Source organism: Sus scrofa, chromosome 15 (genome assembly GCF_054392235.1).
Source record: "Sus scrofa isolate SSC_HxYL_T2T_F1_AM1 chromosome 15, Sscrofa_HxYL_maternal_Yorkshire_Landrace_v2.0, whole genome shotgun sequence".
Classification (NCBI taxonomy): Eukaryota; Metazoa; Chordata; class Mammalia; order Artiodactyla; family Suidae; genus Sus; species Sus scrofa.
In genome coordinates, this window is record NC_139397.1 from 84849950 (window position 1) to 84869164 (window position 19215).

A 19215-nucleotide genomic window follows, 5' to 3' on the forward strand; every position below is an offset into this window, starting at 1 on the left:
ACAAACAAACAAAACCTCTACTCCCTGGAAAACCACTATTCTTCCTTCCATTATATTCAAATTTACTTAATATTTTTATGTTCCTTTTCGTTTTTAACATTTGAGGATTCTGTGGTTCTAGAGCTGAGAAAGTTGGGTGTGAGCTGATTCAGTTTTTAATTGTTATAAAGAGTTTTAATTAAGCTGCCTATACCCTGCATATTTATAACGTTGTGGAGCTGCAGAGGTAAGGTTTCTTAAGTTTTTACGGTTGCAGAATATTCTTGTCAGTTTCATGTCTCCAAAACATTTGAAATGTGAATAACTGAGTTTATTTCAGACAGTGATTTTGAAGACAAGTAGAATGAACATGGATTAGCAAGTATATCCTGATATTTTGTCATATTCTCTGGATTCATTTAATTATGTTTCCATGGGTACTCTCAGCCTTTTTGTATTTATTCTAACCTTTGTCCTTTGTGGCTAAAGTTGTGATTTTTATCAAGTCCTCTTTTTTAATGCATTTATTGTTTCATCAAGTTTAAAATATATATTGCCTCTTTCAGTGCTATATTTGCAAATTGGAAATTACAGTAAGAGAGTTTAACTCATTCAGTTCAAGATTTACACAATTCCACTCTAACTTAAATGTTTTGAAGGCAGTATTTCTTTGCTTTGAGAATTTCAATTACAGTATTTATAGAAAGAAAAAGGTAAATAAAATACTTTTTAAAAACCATACTAATAGAAGAATGGAAGGAGTAAACAAAGAAAATGCATTATTACCAGTTGAAGAATTAGTATTCACATGTGAAATAGCAATAAAACAATTTACAAAAAGTAAGCATAGTATCACCAAGAAGAATGCTATTAACTTTCAGGTTCTTAATCATATATTTTCAACAAAACAAAATTAAAAATCCTAGGTATTTCAAATAACATAATCATTACTCTGCTTTTCTGAGCATAGAGATCAATATAAACTTTTATTATCAGCTCATAATTATCCACACTACTTTTTAAATTTATAAAGTCAAATATATTTTACAATTCTAACTTTTAAAAATCACAATAATTACTTAAATTAACTTCCATTGTTGGCATTGTACTTAATTCAAATACTAAAATTATTTTTATTTTTTTGTCTTTATTTATTTATTTATTTATTTATTTATCTGTCTTTTTAGGGCCGAACCCATGGCACATGGAGGTTTCCAGGCTAGGGGTCTAATCGGAGCTGTTGCCGCCTGCCTACGACACAGCTAACAGCAATGCTATATCTGAGCCATGTCTGTGACCTACACCACAGCTCATGGTAACGCTGGTTCCTTGACCCACTGAGCGAGGCCAGGGATCAAACCCGCAACCTCATGGTTCCTAGTTGGATTTGTTTCCCCTACACTAGGACAGGAACTCCTAAAATTATTTTTATTTTATTTTTTATTTTTTTCATTTTATTATTTATTTATTTATTTATTTTTATTTTTGTCTTTTTGCTATTTCTTGAGCCGCTCCCGCAGCATATGGAGGTTCCCAGGCTAGGGGTCAGATCGGAGCTGTTAGCCTCCGGCCTACGCCAGAGCCACAGCAACGTGGGATCTGAGCCGCGTCTGCAACCTACACCACAGCTCAAGGCAACGCCAGATCGTTAACCCACTGAGCAAGGGCAGGGACCGAACCCACAACCTCATGGTTCCTAGTCGGATTCGTTAACCACTGCACCATGACGGGAACTCCAAATTATTTTTAAATTAAAAAAAATAATAGCAAAGATCAGGGTAATGTACTGTATTACTTGAGATGAAAAAAATGGGGAGGGGAGGCGATTCACATTCACACTAACCATTTAAAATTCAAGACAAAAGTGGTGGCCTGAGCTTTTGCTGGATGGTGTCTTCTTCAGGAAATGTTAGCAACATTCCACTTTTAAAATAACTTTTTATTTTAATAATCACTGAGCTGTACACTTAGACAGTAACCATTTAGATGCCATCAAGAATAAGTTGAGAAAGTTCTAGTTTAATAAGAAAAAAGATTATTATTGACAGTTCAATTTTAACCCAAAACATAGAATAGAATTTTTGTTTTCTCCATTCAATGAATTTTTTTCTCTGTTCATTGATCCCCCCTGCCCAAAACATCTCATTCAATGCCAAGCGCCATTGAGATTCTAGAAAGTAGGTGTTATAGCCAAAGCAACAGGTGCAAGAAATCAACTTTCACCTCATTATTAAAGATTAATCATTGGAAGAGGTCGTTTAAAAAAACACTAGGAGAAAGAGAAAAAGCCAGAGATCAAAGATTAGAATGCAGAATCGTTCTTGAATTCATCAAAAGGGTTAGCATCATTATGAATAACACTTTGGAGCTACTTTTGTTCAACAAACCACTTCTGAATATTTAAAATGCAATTAGTGATTTAGTTTTCCAATATGCATTTCCTGGAAGCCAATTGGATCTAATCAGCTCTGCCTAAAAACATTTTCTTTAGTATTTATAACTAATGATGATCCATATAATGTAGACCGAAGCCTCATTACTCAAGAGGTTCTTAAATGAGCTAATATATGCAACTCACTTCGAACAGTGGCTAGCACATAGCAATGATACATAAGTATTTACTTGTGACTTTTAAGCACTCAAAGGACAAAAGAACTAGAACAAGGTGTAAATGGAGTAGAGTAGATTTGCTTGAGCTCCTGCCACATTAATGAATTTATTTTCAGATGCTCCTGTAGCCACTCTGATTGTCAGTGAGATAGTGTAGTGTTGGGAAAAAAAAAAAACCCTCCACATTCACCTATACAAAATAAAAAGAAGCGGAGTTTTTATGCTTTCCATTCATTCAACATACAATTGGCATATTAAATGCCTAGTATTTTCAACCTTCTAGAGCACTTTATTAGTGAATCACTGAAAGTTATTTAAAAATCTATTAGCGTAAAACATTAGTTTGAGATAAATATTTCAGTAAATGGAAAAAATAAAATATTGCTACTTTTAATTATTAATATTGATTGATAATTTTGCATCTTGATCAATTACCATGAGGAAGCATATTAAGTAATCTTGTAATATCTAAGCTTAAGCCAATGTATTACTGTAATATAATATATATTACATATAGATATATGTTAATTCTTAGGGCTGTACTAAAATCCATAAAGAAGTTACAAACGAAGTATAAGCCATATTTCCTTTTATTTCTATTAGTCACATTTAGCATTCTTATGTAATGATTTTGCTGGGAGTTTTATACTAAGCCTCAAGTACCCATTTGTTTAATTTTAGTATAATTCTGTTTTTGTGTTCTTTTCCATCTTAGGGGCTCAATGAATATTGTTCATATTGCTATGTTTGTTTTTTATGTGGTTATAGATCTCTACAGTTTAACCATTTAAAATGTATGTTTTAGAGCCTTTTTTTTTTTTTTTTTGCCTTTTTTAGGGCCTCACTCACACTCACAGCATATGGAACTTCCCAGGCTAGGGATCGAATCCAAGCTGCAGCTGCTGGCCTATGCTGCGGCCACTGCAACACCAGATCTGAGCAGAGTCTGAGACCTACAACACAGCTCACAGCAACACTGGATCCTTAACTCACTGAGTGAGGCCAGGGATTGAACCCACATCCTCATGGATACCAACTGGGTTCTCAACCTGCTGAGCCACAGTGGAACTCCCGTACTTTAAAGACATCTTTAAAAGGCTATGTCCCAATGCATCCAAACTTATAATGTCATATCCATAACAATTATTAGTAAGTCTATGTTACATTTCTCTACCTCCATATGCTACATTTTTATGGTGGCCTCTATAAATGTCCAAAACTAATACTGAGGTTCTGTAGTCGTTTTCCACCTGGCTGTACATTGGAATCACCTGGGATGCTTAAATTGTTCTGCAATGATCAGGGTCCTTCTCAGCCCAAATTAAGTCAGAATCTCTGAAAAACAGTCCTATGCATTGGCGTGTTTAGTGGTTTTATGAGTGATTCTTTTTTAATATATTTTTTTCCATTACAGTTGTTTTTTGGTGGGTGATTCTAATGTATAACTAAATCGTTAGCACGTAAACAATATCCTGCTTTTAAGAGTAAAAATGTGTAATGTGAAAGACCTTACGAATATTTTCTCAGGTCAGTCTCCCAAAGCAACAGAAATAAGAGCAAAAATAGAGCAATGGGACCTAATCAAACGGACAAGCTTTTGCACAGCAAAGGAAACCAAAAAGAAAACAAAAAGACAACTTACAGAATGAGAGAAAATAGTTTCAAATGATGCAACTGACAAGGGCTTAATCTCTAGAATATACAAGCAACTTATACAACTCAACAGCAAAAAAGCCGACAACCCAATGGAAAAATGGGCAAAGGACCTGAATAGACATTTCTCCAAGGAAGATGTACAGATGTACAGATACCACCTCACACCAGTCAGAATGGCCATCATTAATAAGTCCACAAATAACAAATGCTGGAGGGGGTGTGGAGAAAAGGGAACCCTCCTGCACTGTTGGTGGGAATGTAAGCTGGTACAGCCACTATGGAGAACAGTATGGAGATACCTTAGAAATGTATACACAGAACTACCATATGACCCAGCAATCCCACTCTTGGGCGTATATCCAGACAAAACTTTCTTTAAAAAAGACACATGCACCCACATGTTCATTGCATCTCTATTCACAATAGTCAAGACAATGAAACAACCCAAATGTCAATCGACAGACAATTGGATTAGGAAGACCCCACACAATTGTATGCACAATGGAATACTACTTAGCCATAAAAAGAACAAAGTAATGCCATTTGCAGCCACATGGATGGAACTAGAGACCGTCATACTGAGTGACCTAAGTCAGAAAGAAAAGGACAAATACCATATGATATCCCTTATATCTGGAATCTAATATAAGGCACAAATGAACCTTTCCACAGAAAAGAAAATCATGGACTTGCAGAATAGACTTGTGGTTGCCAAGGGGGAGGAGAAGGGGGAGAGAGTGGGGTGGTTGGGGAATTTGGGATTAATAGATACAAACTATTGCTTTTGGAATGGATTAGCAATGAGATCCTGCTGTGTAGCACTGGGAACTATGTCTAGTTACTTATGATGGAGCATGATAATGTGTGAAAACAGAATGTGTGCATATATGTGTAATTGGGTCACCATGCTGTACAGTAGAAAATAAAACATTGTATTGGGGAAATAACTATTTAAAAAATAATAATGAAAAAGGGAAAAAAAGAATAATACCAAGTCAAGTGAAAGATCATGGGAAAAAGAAATATGTGTACTTCTGACTGCACTTTTTCCCGCTTTTTAAAAAAGGGGCCTTTTATTTTTACTTTGTATTGTGCTCTCCAAATAGCCAGCCCTGTATGTAGATATTCTTTGTGAGAAACAACTTCTGCTTATTCTCAAATAAAGGTACAACAGCCAGCACACTAATGCTGAACAGAACATCCTTTAAACTCCTAGGGATACACCTAATAGAATCACATAATATATTCATCTAAAGACACGCACAAGAATGTTCATAGAAGTACTACATCTCATAGCCTAAGCTGAAAGCTATTTAAAAGCCCAATAAATTGTGGAAATAGATTATGTCTAAAAGGAATAATATACTAAGTAAGGAATATTGCAAAGATCATGCTAAATGAAACAATCCAAACAAAGAAGAGTACATACAGTATAATTCCCTTTATAGAATTCAAAAACAGGCATGACTAACCTATGGTTTTAGAAGTCTGGATAATAGTTACTTTTATTCGGGTGTTGGGTAAGTACTGAAAGAAGGCGTAGGTGGAACTTTTGAGATCCTGATTAATATTTTATTTATCAATCTTGCTCCTGGTGTCAATGATGTGTTCATTCATGAAAATTTATCGTTATAAATTTATAACAACATTTGTGCACTTTTCTCTGTGTATATTATACATCAATAAAAGTCTGAAAAAGTAAAAAAAAAAAAGACATGCGCATTCAAATATAAAGTGACTTACTGTGTGAGGGATAGATTTTGGCAAAAATGTTTACTTTCCACAATTTAGGTGTATATGGCTACAAAGCATTTTTCCTCAGTTTAGTTGGAATATAGGAAGCCATAAAACTAATGAACTTAAAGTCAAGTCAAAGAAAAATATGTCAGCTGACACAGAAGTATACATTCTTAGGCCAGTTTGCTCCTCTCCTCTTCCCATTTGTGTTCTCTCTCTCTCTCTCTTTCTCTCTCTGTTTGTCTCTGACTTATGTTATCACAGCAAGAAAAACTGAATCTGACACTCTGTTCTTTTTAACTAGTGCTATTATGAACTGATGAAGGGGAGTGTTACTTCCCTGCCACTGGAAGAAATTCAAATGAGAACACATTAAAATAATATCCACTAATGAATCACTCTTGTTTGTTGAAAACTTGAATACTTTTAGAATCTGAATATATATCTTAAAAGTTAGTTATAAAGTACTATTTCATTTTTTATTTGTTTAATTTGGGCTATATTTTCTTTATGTTAAATACAAATAGCCAACAGATAAGGCCAACACAATGGACTTTTCTTTCATTTTAACTGGAAGCTTCAAAAAAAAAATCTTTTTGACTGAATAATATGTCTTTAAAAGCTTTTTGTTCAGGGCTTTAAGAAGTTAGTACCTGGGCAAAAATCAGTTAAAGTTGCTTTGGAATTCACTTTAATTATCTATAAAATAGAGTGTATTGGCTTCATGTGTATATAAATAGTTGTGGTTTGGGGATAATTTCTGTGGAATATATGTATATTTCAACATTATTTTAAATGCTCTGAAGACTGAGGGAATAGCTGGGACTACATGAACTTCATAGAGTGACAAAGCAGATGGAATCCCCTATACATTTAAAAATTGTTTTCCTCCTTCCTTTCCTTGCATCTTTTTTTCTATATTAATGTGACCTACATGAATTTATGAGTAAATGCCATGGTATTCTAATTTCCTTAATTGCATTATGTAAACACAGAAGCAAAGAGGACCCAAAACTAGCCACCATAATACTCTTACGGCAAAAAAAATATAGAAAAGCAATCTCATTTTCCTTGCTTTCATAAGTTAGTACTTAAAGGTATCAACAAAACCTGTGTGACTAAAGCATATACTTAAAATGTTAAATGGCCAAGAAGAAGGCTTGTACTTACTCAGTTCATATTCTGGATGATATTTTTAGTCCAATTTTTTTCCCCTAGCATCTTGAAAACAAAGCTTTTCTCGGCTGCCAAGGTCCATCTGCTTCTTAGTTCATTATTAGAAACTGTTCCTAATAGCATAAAGCTAATAGGACCATGAAGTGGAAATGCAAACAGCCTCTTTAATTCCAACTTAGAACCACACCGTGCTCTCTGACTAGATAGGAAGAAGTCTATTAAATATTTCTTTTAACTGCCAAGGAATGAATACATTTAATCTCCTTTAGGTTTAAAGCAGCTTTACTCCAAAAAATGTGGCCTTCCACATCGATTCCTAGGAAAAGAAAACCCCAAAATTCCTCTTGTAACTCTTATAGAATGTTTGAAATTTAATATTAGGCAAATCATTACTTTCAAAAAATACAAATAGGTTTAAAATGTTACTATTTCAGAACACTAACTCTTGCTGTAAATTAATAGATAGGATCAGATTTGGGGCACGAGGGGAGGAAGCCATGAATTTCCATTTCCCTACTTAGCTGTGTAAAAAAATCAAAGGTAAAGAACTTGTAAAAGAATTGGAGACTCTCTTAAGTACTTTTGGAAGCTTTTTCTTTTTTCTTTCAACTTCTGAAAACTTGGTACTCCTGAGACCTACCCTGATATTTCCTCCATCTCTTTCTTTTAAAAATTATTGAGTTATACTTAATTGACAATGTTGCATTAGCTTCAGGTTTACAGTAAAGTGAATGAGTTTTACATATACATATATGCATTTTTTTCCCATATGGGTTATTGAAGAACATTGAGTAGACTTCCCTGTGTTATACAGTAAGTAGGTCCCTGTGAGTTAATCGATTTTATATGTTATAGCGTGTATGTGTTAATCCTATCCTCCCAATTTATCCCTCCCCTGAAAAATTCCCCTTTGGTAACCTTAAATTTGATTTCAAAATCAGCGAATTTGTTTGTTTTATAAATAAGTTCTTTTGTACCATTTTTATTAGATTCCACACATAAGTGATATCATATGATATTTGTCTTTCTCTGTCTGACTTACCTAACTTAGTATAATGATCTCTAGGTCCATCCATGTTGCTGTAGTATTTCATTTTTTTTTATGGCTAATATTCCATAGTTTATATATGTACCACATCTTCTTTATCCATTCATCTGTCAGTGGACATTTAGGTTGCTTCCATGTCTTGGCTATTGTAAGTAGTGCAGTATCTTTTTGAATTATGGTGTGCAATATCTTTTTGAATTATGGTTTTCTCTGAATATATGCCCAGGGGTGGGATTGCTGGGTCACATGATAGTCCTATATTTAGTTGTTGTTGTTGTTGTTGTTGTTATTGTTGTTTTTTATTTTTATTTTTATTTTTTTTGTCTTTTTGCATTTTCTAGGGCTGCTCTCGCGGCATATGGAGGTTCCCAGGCTAGGGGTCTAATCGGAGCTGTAGCCACCGGCCTACGCCAGAGCCACAACAACGCAGGATCCGAGCCGCATCTGCGAGCTACACCACAGCTCACGGCAACGCCGGATCCTTAACCCACTGAGCAAGGCCAGGGATCGAGCCCACAACCTCATGGTTCCTAGTCGGATTCGTTAACCACTGTACCACGACGGGAACTCCTATATTTAGTTTTTTAAGAAACCCCCATTCTGTTCTCTATAATGGTTGTACCAATTTACATTCTTCTCCATTTCTTTCAACAAAAGTTCCAACCACCTCCAAAAGCTAGGTTAAAGGTAATACTGGCTCACTCCTCTCGACCCTGAGGATGATAATATTCTTCTCTCCTCATTTAAGCCATCCTTGCAGGGGCAGGTCCTGAACTTCATTATTCAGTCAATTTTGCATTTCTTTGATGGATATTTTCTTTCTCTACCCATCCTTCCTTTCATCACCTTCAGTTTAGTTTCCAAAGATAATATTTGGAAAGAGTGAAGATGAGAGTTGGTGAGAATGAGTAGAAGGAAGGATCAAATTGTCCTGGGTTTGAATCCCTGTTCCTAAAACGCTGTTTAACTAGGAGACATTGGACAAATGACCTGTTTTCTGAATGTCTTGGTTCTTAGGACAGTAAAAAGGAATTAGTGGTTATCTCAGTGCTTCTCCTAAAGCAGGGAGGAAAGTAGTAGTGAGAGCAAACCCTAGGCATCTGTGTTTTTCGCTTCATCTTTAATGAATCTTAGATCCGTTCCCCTAGTATCTCCCTTCATGTACCTCAGGATTTACTTTAATCTGATTCCCATCAAGTCTTGCCCAGGATCCTTTCCAACATTGTGGATTTTACAATTAATTTTCACTCTTGGAGGGTGTGCTCTAAGAATGAACTCTTAAAAAACTGTTAGAGGGGATTTGTGCTTTACTACAGGAAATTTCTCAGTTGTGAACACAAATTTTGTAGTTTCAACTCAGAGTAGAGATCTTAACAAGCTTCTCAAGAAGTATGGTAAAAAACTGGTTGAGTATGGTCTCTGAAGATTATTTGATTAGTGAAGGTTATCTAGTTCCTTAATTGCCATCTTCCATTATTATAAGTATAATATGGGGATTGCTAATATTACCTAAAACAAACTTGTTGTAAGACTATATATATATATATATATATATACTATAACAGTCCTTGGTGAGATAGATTTTACTGATTTCCATGATTCTTAAAGCTATAATAATCAAGGTAGTTTCTGATTGGCTAACAGATGCACACATAGATCGGTGGAACTCAATAAGTAATCTAAAAACAAACCTATGCATATGTGGTCAATTGGTTGTCAGTTAAGTTGCGTAGGCAATTCCATAGAGAAAGAAAAGTCTTCTTTGCAAATGGCTTTGGTAAATTGGATATTCATGAGGGAAAAGAATTTACCTCATAACATATATGAAAAATTAATTATAGACCTAAAAATAAAACTTAAAACCATAAAATCTTCTAGGAGAATATATAAGAAAAGCACTTTGCAACCTTGGATTAAGCAAGAATTTCTTGTTTAGGGCACAAAAAAGGGCAATAATTTAATTAGATTTTATCAATGTTAAAAAAAAGAACCCAAAGTTCCCATCATGATTCAGGGGTTAACGAACCTGACTAGCATCCATGAAGACTTGGGTTCTATCCCTGGCCTCGCTCAGTGGATTAAGGATCTGGTGTTGCTGTGAGCTGTTGTGTAGGTCACAGATGCAGCTTGGATCCCACGTTGCTTTGACTTTGGTGATGGCCTGTGGCTATAGCTCCGATTCGAGCCCTAGCCTGGGAACCTCCATGTGCCATGGGTGTGGCCCTAAAAATATATATATATATATAAAAAAAAACAATCCATTTGGGAGTTTCTGTCATTTCTGTCATGGCTCAGTGGTAACAACCCGACTAGGATTCGTGAGCATGCTGGTTCGATCCCTGGCCTTACTCAGTGAGTATTTTTTTTAATTCCTAAAATTTAGCTTTTTAAGAAAGCCCAGATGTTTTCCATAAAGATTCCTTTGGCAAATATTTAAATATGTAGGAACAAAGAGACTTTTATGGACAGAGGATAAGCTTGAAGAAGTGCTCTCATCAAATCTGAAAATGATAAAACCTGGCCCTGCCATTTCCCTGTCTTACTCATTACCTAGCTCAGTCTCTCCCACCTCAACTCTCCAGCTTGAGAAAATAATTTCTTCCTAGGTGGCAGAGTATTGCAATAGTTCCTCATCAACATCAACCATCAGGTTTCTTTACACAGACCTTCTAGCACTGGGCAGATAGTTTGGTTTACTTCACACAAGTTCTCTTTTTGTTAATTTTTATTGAAGTACAGTTGATTTACAATATGCTGATTTCAGGCATAGAGCATAGAGATTCAGTATTTTTGCTAATTATACTCCATTATAGGCTATTACAAGATAATGGGTGTGATTCCCTATGCTATACAGTATATCCTTATTCATTATCAATTTCTTTATATAGTAGTCTGGATCTGTTAAAACCCACAAGTTCTTATTCACTTGTCTGTGTGCTATCATGATTCATACTGCGTGGCTTGGAACACCTTTCCTCATTCTCATTACCTGTTTTTTTGTTTGTTTGTTTGTTTTGCTTTTTTAGGGCCATACCTGTGGCATATAGAAGTCCCCAGACTAGGGCTTGAATTGGAGCTGCAGCTGCCAGCCTACACCACAGCCATGACAATGCAAGCTATGAGCCATGTCTGTGACCTACACTGCAGCTCACTGCAACGCCAGATCCTTAACACACTGAGCGAGGCCAGGGATAGAACCCACATCCTCATGAATCCTCATCAGTTTTGTTACCACCAAGCCACAATGGGAACTCCTACCTATGTTATTTTACCGATCAGATAAGGTGCACTTCTTTTTGAAGCCTCATGTCTATACATTTTCTTTATTCCCTTATCCTATAGAACACACCTTCTGTAGTAGTTTTGGCCTATATTGATCTATTCATATTTACTGAATATTGCTTTGTATGATCAATTATTTTAGTTTCCCTGGTCAGAGTGTAATCTCCTTGAGGACAGGTAGTGTGTCAAATAATTATCTGAATCCCTCTCAGCATCTGGCCTAATATCAAACACAGAGTATATAGTCAATAAATATTCATTGACGGAGTTCCCTTCGTGGTGCAGCAGAAATGAATCTGACTAGGGACCATGAGGTTGTGGGTTTGATCCCTGGCCTCACTCAGTGGGCTGAGAATCCGGCATTGCCGTGAGCTGTGGTGTAGGTCACAGATGTGGCTCAGATCCTGCATTGCTGTGGCTGTGGTGTAGGCCGTAGCTACAGCTCCAATCCAACCCCTAGCCTGGGAACCTCTGTATGCTGTGGGTGTGGCCCTAAAAAGCAAAAAAAAAAAAAAAAATTAAAAAATATTCATTACTTAATATATGCCATAACAAAAGAATTTTTTGAGTGAAATTTTCAGAAGTAATAATAATAATTCTGTATATTTGTAGAATGTGGCAGTTAAGCATGTGTTTTGGGGTCACTCAAGCATGGCATTTTCATTCAGATGCCAATTCTGCAGCTTCTTCAGCAAAATCACTCTCTGAGTCTCAATTTCTTCATCTATAAAACAGGAATAATAATACTCTCTTCAGGTATATATACACAATGGAATACTACTCAGCCATAGAAATGCCATTTACAGAACATGGATGGAACTAGAGATTCTCATACTAAGTGAAGTAAGTCAGAAAGAGAAAGACAAATACCATATGATATCACTTACATATAGAATCTTATATATGGCCCAAATGAACCTTTCCACAGAAACGAAAGTTATAGACTTGTAGAATAGACTTGTGGTTGCCAAGGAGGACAGGGAAGGAGTGGGATGGACCAGGAATTTGGGGTTAATAGTTGCAAATTATTGCCTTTGGAAGGGATAAGCAATGAGATCCTGCTGTGTAGTACTGGGAACTCTATCTAGTCACTTATGATGGAGCATGATAATGTGAGATAAAGAATGTATATACTTATATGTGACTGGGTCATCTTGCTTTATAATAGAAAATTGACAGAATGCTATAAACCAGCTATGACAAAAAAAATAAATAATTATAAAAAAGGAAAAAATAATACTCTCTTCATAAAATTATTGTAAGGATCAAATGAAATACTCGTTAAAATCATTAACATTAAAGTCATTAATGTTAAAGTCTTGTCTAAAATTTTCACTAAGTGTAGCTATGTATAGCCTTTAACGTTTTAGTATGGCTTTATAATACATTCCTTAGTCTAACCATTAGGCCTCAATAATATATAGGGAATCACTAATCTCCACTTTATTAATGAAGTAATTGAGATTAGTAGACATAATTTTCTAATGTTACACACTTTGTAAATGGAAAAGAGAAGACTGACCCTCAAATTTTCTGACTCTACTTGTCCTGAATATCTATTAATGAAGAGGCATTGTGGTAGGCAGCAAGAGTTAATAATAAGAAAAAACAAATTTCTGATTATCATTAAATTTAAATTAATCAAGATGAAACAATAAATTCTTATATTTTTTGCTGTGACCTGGAACCAGTACATTCTAATTCATTAAGCTAATTTTAGCCATAATAGAAGTACCAAATTAAAAAAAAAAATTCTGTGGCCAGTTAGAAACAAGTGAAAGGCAAAGGAGTTCCCATTGTGGCTCAGCGGGTTATGAACCTGACTAGTATTCATGGGGATGTGGGTTCGATCCCTGGCTGGGCTCAGTGGGTTAAGGATCCAGCATTGCCAAGAGCAGTGGTATAGAGTACAAGCATGGATCAGATCTGGCGTTGCTGTGGCTGTGGTGTAGGCCAGCAGCAGTTGCTCCAATTTGACCCCTACCCTGGGAACTTCCATATGCCGCAGGTGCTACCCTAAAAAGGAAAAAAAGAAAGAAAGAAACAAGTGAAAGGCAAAAATGAAAATAGTTGATTCCGCAACAGCCTTTTCCTCTGTTCTATCCCAGATTTTAATAGCATGTAATCTATTATTGTCTATGATTAATACAGAAATGAGCATGAGATCCAGTGATACAATACAAACAAAAGTTGGCTAGAGAGGCTTCTGGGAAATTTTGTTTTGCTCCTAGGGATGCAAAAAAGAAAATAATCTTTTTCTGGTTGTTGTCATGTCTAGATATACCTCTTATAATTGCTATAGATATATTACCACTAAAAAGAGTAAGGTGGTACCTTCAAAAATGGAAAAGCAGAGACATAAAATTGTCTTTGGGTATATAACTTCACTTTCTTGGAACCCACTGAGTTTCTAGGAAAGTGAAAATATTCATGTCTAGACTGCTGAAGCCAATTTTAATTGGGGTTTCTACTGTTTGCAGTGGAGAGAATCATATTACCATGAATCTCAGAAAACTTTGGGAGATGAGAATAGGAGGGGAGAATGTTGTTTCTATATTGGAGATTGAAAATTTCTCATAAAAATTGGACCTAATAACAGTTTTTAATCCAAATATCCATTTATTCTTGCAGACAGTGTTTTGTAGCATCTCTAAATGTGACAAGGATTTCAAGCTTGCTTGTCAGTGTGCTTAAAATGTTCATGACATTTTCGAGGAGAGGAAATAAAGTAATTGCTTCAGCCAGTGGGGCTTTTGGAGCCATCTTGAGCTGATGGATATCCTTTCTCTAGGTGAAAATATATGTGTGGAGGCAGAAAGGGGGATTTCAAAATGCTTTGAGAAAACGTCAAATGTAATGTTTGATTTGTTATAATAAACCATGGGAATTCCTAGGTAGGTGCTTGATTAGATGAAAATAAGACCAGAAACTTCATCAAAGTCAAATTCCCAGAGGAAGACTTGCCACAGTGGGATTTTTTAACTAATAGTTTGATTATGCCTAACTCACATAATGTCTTTGTCTCAATTCTCTCTGGCCATCAAATAAAAGCACTAATTCCTGCCCTGGGTATCTCAGAGTGATAGTATAGCAATAATTATGACATTATGCATTTTCCCAGTACTCAAAAATGACTTTCCCACAGTAAGCAACTGATAAATATTTGTAGTAAAATATTTGGGGCAAAGTAGTTTGAATTTAGAGTCTAGACAAAAAGAGTCTAAACAAAACAGCTAGATCACTGATTGGCAAATCTACATGGAAAAGGTGTTTTACTTTCCCTGACATCAATTATAGTTTGAAATGCCTGGTAAACAATTTATTGGTCTGATTTCTGAAAAGTACCGAATATAATTGACATAAATTCTTGATATATTTTAAGGCTTACAGTAGATATATTTAATTGGGAATGTTTCCTGGAATATAAGATAACATATTTGTTACAGTGTTCTTTTATAAAGCTATATTATTTTTTAAATAATAAAACACATAGGCTTGCTTTGCTCCATCGCTAGCAGGTATAGAGTCTTTCAAGTTTGAGGCTTTCATGAAGATGATCACTTCATGTTTTAGGATGTGGCTGTAAAGGCTTATCAGTTGCCCGCTGTGAATGGACAGCTTCACACTATTCAGAATGAGGGAATATAGTCGGATTATTTCTTTGAGAGAACCCTCAACTCTTTGTATCAGTACATATTTCCTCTGGGGCTTGTCATTTCCTCCACAAAGAAATCTTGCAAGCTCCCACCCATGATTCATAGGCTTGAATATCAGAGTTCTCGGAGTGAAATAACAGAAGAGAATTTGGGATTTCCCTGTGCAGGGAACAAATTTTTGTGATACCCCTGAAGTCATTCTCTGTCCCCCTAGAGTCTTTTGAAGGCTCTTTCCAGAGAGTCAACCTGTCTTTTTCTGGGGAGGCGGGGGTAGAGGAGAACCAGGTATCCAATAACTGTTTATATGACTTTTCAAATAATTTTCCTATCTTAGTCCCAAATGTTTCCGATTTCCAGAAGTTCTGTTATTCAGGAGTTCCTTAGTATCTCTGGTGTTCTCTGATAGAGATTAACATGCTTTTGAAATGCTTCAATCAATACAACAAATTTATTCAACAAATATGTATTATCATGTGCCAGGCAGGATTAAGCACTTGGGATGTAACAGTAAACAAACCAAAATTCCCTTTTCTCAAAGAGTTTACAGAATGTAAGAAATAGTCAGTAAACAAGACATATACTAACTAAATAATTTAATATTTTAGGGACTAAGTGTCTTTGAAAAAAATTAGAATAGGATAAGAGGATTGGGGATACCAGGAGATAAAGGGTAGATAGCAGTTTTAAAAAGGGTAGTCACATTTAGTGAGAGTGTGAATTTTGATGAAGACGTGATGGAAGCAAAAAAAGTTGTCAAAGGCAGTCTCAGGGCAGGGGTGTTGCAGGCAGAGAGAACTTCCAGTGTCTAAGTTCTGAGGGGAAAGCCTACTTATATGTTTGAAGAACAGCAAGGATGCCAGTGTGGTGAGTGGAAGGAATGCAGAGAAGACCGTGAGGGTGATGAGGAAGGCAGAGCGGTGGCAGGGTTAGGAGGACCTTATGTGGGACCTTGTATATCATTGTGCAAACACTGGCTTTTACCCTGAAGGAATAGCATGCCAGTACAGTGTGTTAATCACAGAAATGACATGATCCAGTTCCTATTTTAGGAATATTACCGGTGCTGTGTTGAGAACAGATTGAATGAGAGGCCAGGGTAGAAGCAGAATACTTAGTTAAGAATTATTTCACTACTCCAAGCAAGAAATAATGGTAGGTATATTTGTTTCCTGGGGCTGCTGTAACAAATTACTACAAAGTGGGTGGATTAAACAACAAAATTTATTTTCTCACAGTCTGGAGACCAGAAGTCTGAAATTAAGGTGTCGTGTCAGCAGGGCCATGTTCCTCTCTGAGGGTTCTAGGGAAAAAAAATCTTGCCTCTTTCAGCTTCTGGTGCTTGCCAGCAATCCTTGGCATTCCCTGTTTTGTGGCAGCATAACTCCAGTCTTTGCCTTTACCTTTACTTAGTCAGCTTCCCTCTCTGTTTGTACCAGAGTTTAGGGCTTCAAGATAGCTTTTAGGGAAGCACAACTTAACCCACAACAGGGGGTAGTACTAGTAAGGATTGTGAGGAGTGATGAGATTCTGGGTATATTTCAAAGGTAGAGCCAGCAGAATTATCTGAGGGTGTGGATGTTGGGTATTAAAGAGAAAGGCTCCAAGGTTGACGACACCTGAAGTTTTTAATCTTCCCTTGTCAGCTAACACTCACACATCTGTTTTTTAGCTTTCAAAATTTTGTTGGTTTGGGATCCTTTTCAGTATTTTTTCTCAAGTGTTTAATAACTTTAAAAAAAATTACTAGTTAGGTATTTTAGTGGGGTTTGGAAAAGAGTTGTAGGAAACACGTGTAGCGTCTGTGATATTTATCCAGAGTTCTCTCGGGAGCGAGGGGTAAATCTAAGTTTTGTGGAGCCTAAAGCTTAGACATTTTCAGGACCTGCTTTAATAAAAATAAATAAATATAAAATTAGATGCCATACCAATATTGTCCTTAAACCTGGACAAGAGGAACCCCTCTTCTGGACACACACAAACACACAAACATATGCACAGTTTATTTAAGAACCCCAGCTCCTTTTTCATTTGGGGTCTGACAGTCAGCACTAACACAAAACAACCTGTAAACCCAAACACATGTACCCTTACAGCTAATACCTTTCAGGTCCCAAGAAAGTCTTTTCCACATCTCATGTCCTGTGTCCTCAAAAAAAAATACCAGGTCTAAGCACTGTGAAGAATTTTGGATTATGCTGATGTCAACATCTGAGACATTGCTTTGGAATTCGAAGAGTATTTGAACAATAAAAAGTACTTGGGTACGAGAAATACCCAGTATCTTGTCAGTTCCTTTCTGCAAGAGAACCTAACTTCTTTTTTTTTTTTTTAAGATTTTTATTTTTATCTATTTATTTTATTTTATTTTTGTCTTTTTCCCATTTCTAGGGCCATTTCTGTGGCATATGAGATTCCCAGGCTAGGGGTTGAATCGGAGCTGTAGCCACCGGCCCACACTAGAGCCACAGCAACACGGGATCCGAGCCACGTCTGCGACCTACACCACAGCTCACGGCAACGCCGGATCCTTAACCCACTGAGCAAGGGCAGGGATTGAACCCACAACCTCATGGTTTCTAGTCAGATTCATTAACCACTGCGCCACGACGGGAACTCGAACCTGACTTCTTAAAGTATCATTTTCCAATGGTGCCAAGGATTCATTCATTCATTCATTCATTCACTCATGCTCCTCTTCATGTTCCAATGTATGATTGCAGAAGTATTTATAAAATCAGCATGGCTTTCACAGCATTTGCAGTAATGGCAGCTGAGAAACATTTTTTAATATTAAACAATTCATATTTTTTATGCTTAAATTTATGTAGCTATATATATGTATAGCTGTACATAATATATATGTAGCTATAGTTAGAAGCACTTGAAGTTAATATAGTATGAGTCTAGATATTGCCTTAAAAGACGATGAAATTATAAGTAGCAGCTATTTACAGGATAACATTTAAGGTTTTGTAATATTTTCTGCAATGATAAGAATATATCCTGTATAACGCCTTAACATGTTGGAACATAATATTTAAAATTCAAGGTTCTGAATCTAAGTATTGCTTTAAGAAATTTACTGACAGGGAGTTCCCGTCGTGGCGCAGTGGTTAATGAATCCGACTAGAAACCATGAGGTTGCTGGTTTGATCTCTGCCCTTGCTCAGTGGGTTAACGATCCGGCGTTGCCGTGAGCTGTGGTGTAGGTTGCAGACGCGGCTCGGATCCCGCACTGCTGTGGCCCAGTGTAGGCCAGCGGCTTCAGCTCCTATTAGACCCCTAGCCTGGGAACTTCCATATGCCGTGGGAGCGGCCCAAGAAATGGCAAAGAGACAAAAAAAAAAAAAAAGAAAAGAAATTTACTGACAATTCCAGTTGCTACTGCCCCAACAAAGTTTCTCTAAATTGAATTTAATAAATTATGAAATAGTGAAAAAAAAGTTGATAATGTGGCATAATTATCAGTAAAATGAAAATTATCTAAAATCATTGATTATTATACATAATGCTTTTGGTAAAAGTAAAATAAAGGCAATAAGTATCTTTAATTCATGAATTGTATACATCTTTATTTATTATTACCCCCAAATTATCATTCCATTAGTAGAATACCCAGCTATGTACAATCATTAATTTGTCATCTTTGAAAGTTGATCAAATTCCAGTTACCTAAAAACAGCATTTTTTTTTTTTTTATTTTCCCACTGTACAGCAAGGGGGTCAGGTCATCCTTAGATGTATACATTGCAGTTACAGTTTTTTCCCCCACCCTTTCTTCTGTTGCGACATGAGTATCTAGACATAGTTCTCAATGCTATTCAGCAGGATCTCCTTATAAATCTATTCTAGGTTGTGTCTGATAAGCCCAAGCTCCCGATCCCTCCCACTCCCTCCCCCTCCCATCAGGCAGCCACAAGTCTCTTCTCCAAGTCCATGATTTTCTTTTCTGAGGAGATGTTCATTTGTGCTGGATATTAGATTCCAGTTATAAGTGATATCATATGGTATTTGTCTTTGTCTTTCTGGCTCATTTCACTCAGGATGAGATTCTCTAGTTCCATCCATGTT